The sequence below is a fragment of the Rhinichthys klamathensis genome, unplaced genomic scaffold (genome assembly GCF_029890125.1).
Source record: "Rhinichthys klamathensis goyatoka isolate OS25496 unplaced genomic scaffold, OSU_Roscu_1.1 h1tg000369l_1, whole genome shotgun sequence".
NCBI classification, from domain to species: Eukaryota; Metazoa; Chordata; class Actinopteri; order Cypriniformes; family Leuciscidae; genus Rhinichthys; species Rhinichthys klamathensis.
Window position 1 is genome coordinate 3,100,781 of NW_026606877.1, and position 5,315 is coordinate 3,106,095.

Below are 5,315 nucleotides of genomic sequence, written 5' to 3' on the forward strand. Positions count from 1 at the left end.
ACTTCTTCAACATCTAGTCACAGGGAATGAAGTTACTACGGCCTTGCAGTCACCTATAAGCCAAAGCATCTATGCAACGTGGAGTGTATATTACAGCTAAGATTAGCTAACTTTCTCAGATGTCACAGGTCCTATAAGAGGAAAGGATGTATCCGTCCGTTTTGAACAGATCAGTGACCAGACCACTAACAAGAGACCCTCTGTGTAAAGGAAAATATGTCCCATCAAACAAACTCTTACAATGTTAAGTCCTCTATTGGCACAATGGCATCAACAAGGTTGCTGTTTTAGCCAACAGGGTCAGCCCATTACAGATTGACGTGTAACTGCAGGTAGATCCTTCTTACTGATAGCGAAAAGAAACGGAAAGGCGTGTTTCATCATTTTGTACTCATTCAGTGTCACTCCCTGTTCTCAACACCCTGTTAGCAAAGTCTGTACTTGAATATTAGCATATGAGTGAATCTTTGTGAAAAACGAGGAGAAATGCACAGACAACACATCTGGACATGTGATATGGCCTGTCTGAATCCGATGCCATTGAAATTATAACAGTCTACTGTTAATGGCAAGGAAAGATGTTCTCATAAACTTGTTCCAGGTATGTCAGTGGAATCTTGCCATTAACTCTGTAAAAGATAAAGAAAATACAAGCTCAAAATAAAAAACACATCATTGATAAAGTAAGACATCTGTAATCACTTAAAGCCTTTCTAAAAGGTAGATACTGATGAGGGAAAAAATTAACCACAATATAATGGCCACCTTTAAATTCCTTTTATAAATTTGTCCCTAGGAAGGGGGCTACTCTATGGAAGCTTGTTTCCACCAACAGAATAAAAAAGCTAAGCTAAAAGCTTTTTTCTCTCACAATTGCGAGTTTACATCTCGCAATTCTGCAACAAGACTGTAGAATGGAAGCTTGATTCCGCCACAGAATAAAACATTTTACAAGATAATTGCGACTTTTTATCGCACGATTGCGAGTTAATATTTTAACTTTATATCTCGCAATTCTGAGAAATAAAGTCAGAATTGCGATATATACTCGCAATTGCGAGAAAAGTCAGAATTTCGAGTTTATATATCGTAATTCTGACTGTATAACACAATTGAAGGTTGATATCTCGCAATTCTGACTTTATTTCTCAGAATTGCGAGATATAAAGTTAAAATATTAACTCGCACTTGTGAGATAAAACGTCGCAATTATCTTGTAAAATGTTTTATTCTGTGGGAGAAACAAGCTTCCATACTACACAGTCTTGTTGCAGTCTGTATTTTGTGCTATAAAGTTTCTTAAGAGTTTCATGAAGAGATGATAGGGAAAGTGACACAGGAAATACAGGAATTACACAAGAGAATGTGGCATGCTAGTGGGAGGTATAGCACATCTCCAGAGGTGAGGGCAGGGTAGCATGACGAAGCAGTCATCTGACACAACACTATAGCCAGAAGCAGCATTTAAACATGGAGTGCAGGTCCGTACAAGGCTCTGAATTCAAACACACACACACGCTCCACTGCTAGAGACAGATCTAAAATGGGAGTGGTAAGGTGTATTGCTTTAGAAAAATGCAAACACACCTACTTTCCTTGTCGCTTCTCATTAATTAAAATGCTCTTTTCACCACACCTTCCACAGAATTGGAAGTGTAGTTAAGGCATACATTCATTTAGAATGGTAAACTGGCCACAATTCAAGTTATTCATTGAACATTTCCCTCAATCCTGATAATTTTTTTTAAAAAAGTATAATTTTTTTTTAATAAAATGTACAAAATATTACGCACCACAACAGTTTTCATTAAGAAATATTTATTGAGCACCAAATCGGAATATTAGCATGCTTACTGAAGAATCATGTGACACAAAACTGCAGGAATGGAGACTGAAAAAGATATTTTAAATTGCAAATGATATTTATAATATTGTATGTTTTTACTGTATTTTGATCGAATAAATGCATCTTTGGTGAGAAAAATAGACTTCTTTAAAAAGAAATAAAATAAATAAATGCAAATTGTGTGATAGTAGAGCTGCACGATGAATGAATGATTCAATGACTCACTCATAAAGACTTCACTTGTTTCATTACTGGATGAATTAGCGTTTGTCCATGACTGAATTATTTAATGACAAATACATTTTTAACAGTCACTTGTTGCCACTTACTGGCATAACAACGTAATTGATACAATCTTTATTTTGAAGCATCGAGTTTCAAAAGGTGATTTACTCCATTTTGATCACTAGACAGTGTTTATATCCAAACTAAAACATTTCATCCCAGAATTAATCTGAATTATTGTAAGAGAAATAATGAAACTGCGTGGTTGAAAATACTGTTTGTGAAGCGGTTTCATATCTAAACATGACAACTGCTCTCTCTGGATCAGCGGCAACGCAGATCTGAATGTTCCGCTGTGATCATAGGCTATACTTGTCAAAGATTTAATAGACACAGCCGAATCGTTGACATTTAGAATTAAGATCGCGTGGGTGTTTGAATCCAGATCACAATCTTTTAACGATTATTTGTGCAGCTCTAAATATGGGGAAAAGTATCAGTTTCTCATACAAATCTATCATATGACTTCAAAAGTCTTGAAATACAGCACAGCAGTCATAGGCTACTTGCATGCTTTGTCCATTTTGGAGTATGAAACGCTGGGGGTCCTTTTTATTTTTTCCACAAAACGCAAGTGATATGGGGCGATATGAGATTTTTAATTTCCTTTAAAGCCATCCAAAAAGCTTTTCAAACCAACCGCTCTAAACCCGAGACCACCTATGGAGCCTCATGCGGTTATCCCAAAAATTCAGATAATGGGTTAAAGTAACATGATCTTTACATCCTCAGGGGAAGAGGAGCACAGTCGTTTCGGATATTGCTGTTGTAGTTTGAGGTGGAGCTGCAGGTGTGTCCATTGATAATTTTCAGCAAGGGTCTCCTGGCATTAATAATGTGACGACCTGAAGTCAGAAAATCGAGAGGGCAAGATCACATGCTCAAGTGAAACGATACATTTTATGACCAAACAAGCGGGCAAAAGACAAGTTAAACTTCATAATGCTACTTCCCTTTCAAAACTACTTGCCAGAAACACACTCACATGTACAAACTCCCTTTTTTATCTTTCACACCAGTGTTTAAGAGAGTGGGGGGAAAAAAAACAGCCTAATGTACACTCATAAACACCATTTCCCCTTCCCATCAGCCACAGTCATTATGAAGACAAGAGTTGGGGGGAAAAGGGGGGTTTTCCAGCAGCAACTTGACCATGAAAGCAGGCAGCTGAATTTCATTATAGCGTTGAGCTTTGAATAAGCCAGAACTAAAGAACTTCAGAAAAGAGAGAGGCTGAACACACCTGTGCATTCGTGTTAGCTTCTGGCAGGGGGGCCAAAGGTCTGACCCGGGCTCAAATGCCCCCAACCATTACTTACAACCATGCTGATCCCCCTTCTTCCAAATCCAGCTTCAAAGCTTATAATTATCTTGACAGGCACGGGGGGGGGGGGGGGGGATGGGGGGCTCTGAAACTGCATATCACTTTTATTCTGTCTGGTTTTTCAGCCTAAGCAATGTGAAACCTAAAGAAATCATCTTTACATGCAAATTAGACAAACACTGAAACCCTGGCTGCACTGAATTAAAGAGTGCCATATTGGTTTATTAAATAAATAATTACAATAATCCAGCCACATTTCCATTACCCGGTTCATCTGAATCAAAAGTATCCAGGATATTCCAAGAACTCGACATCAACTTGCTGGAAAAGTCAAAGTCCAACCTCAAACAGTGAGTGCAAACTCCTGCGAGCAGCCGATGCTCTAGACAGCCAGTTCTAAACTGAAGATCAGACTGAACGGTCCCAAACCTGATCTAGGTCAGCTAAATATAAAGAAACCTGAAGAGAAAGGGACTTGATCATAACCACAGACCCGTTCGCATGGGCTGTATACCCTATTTTTATCATTATCACCCTCTTGTCGGTCTGTTCGCCTTAAACAGCGTCCTGTGATACAGCTGTAGATTCACTAGTAAGTGAAGACAAAGTGTTTGCTTATCAGTAACATCACTCAAAGCTATAGCCTCTTCTTGTTTTCATACTCCCTGAAACATAAAAACTGTATGTGCAATATATATGGAATATGTGGAATAAGCAAATACATTGACACTTTTGGAATCAATAAACAACTTTAAAGCTTAAAGTATATTTTGTATGAACACTTTTTAGAACAAATTAGTCTGATTCCATTGTAAGACCATATGAAAAGTCCATTTGTGCCATTCCAAACCAGCTTATCTAGTGTTGTCAAAGGTTAAAGAGGTTTTTGACCTTCGTACGTCATGCTGACAGAGAAATTGGGGTTAATAGATTGTTGTGGAATGCCTTAATGAAAGATTATAGATAAACTACTATTCAAAAGTTTGTGGTCTGTAAGATTTTTTCATGTTTTGAAAGAAGTCTCTTATGCTCACCAAGGCTGCATCTATTTCATTAAATATACAGCATAATTTTTATTTAAAGATTCAGTCCGGGGGTTGGGGTTGGGGGGGGGATGCATGAAATTCAAGCATGTCTTTGAGTCTGTACACATAAAGGAGTCTCAGCTAGTAGGCTATATTGCGTGTGAGGATGTTGGAGGTGGAGATTTATAGCCTTTTCTCACAGAACTTGATATAATTAAACTTATTAATTTGATGGCGGATCCAGAAAGGTTCAAACGACAATCACCAGTGACAACAGATTCACCCGCTGTAAAATGCAAAAGACTTCGTTCGGACTTCGGAGCGGCTACAGAAAAAAAGAGACTGCAACCGGCCCATGCGAAAACAAGGATAATATCTGAATGGCATTAAATGTAGTCACGCAATGCTGATGGTGAACATTAACAATTTGAGAACAAAGTATAATTTGCACGTTTTGACGTGATATGATAACCACATAAAGTTGATAATTACGCAAATAACTGTAATTGCATTTATTGCAAAATTGCAATTTTTAATTTATTTCTGATGGGATGGGAAAGCTGAATTTTTGGTAGCCATTAATCCAGTCTTCAGTGTCACGTGATCCTTTAGAAATCATTCTAATATGCTGATTTGGTGTTCAAGAAACATTTCTTATGATTATTAATCTTGAAAACATTTGAATGGAAAGTTTAAAAGAACAACATTTATTTGAAATAAGAGACTTTTGGACATTATAAATGTCTTTGCTGTCACTTTTGGCCAATTCGATTTAAAAAAAAAATTACTTCATACTTTTGAACAGTATATATATATTATATATATATACACTCAC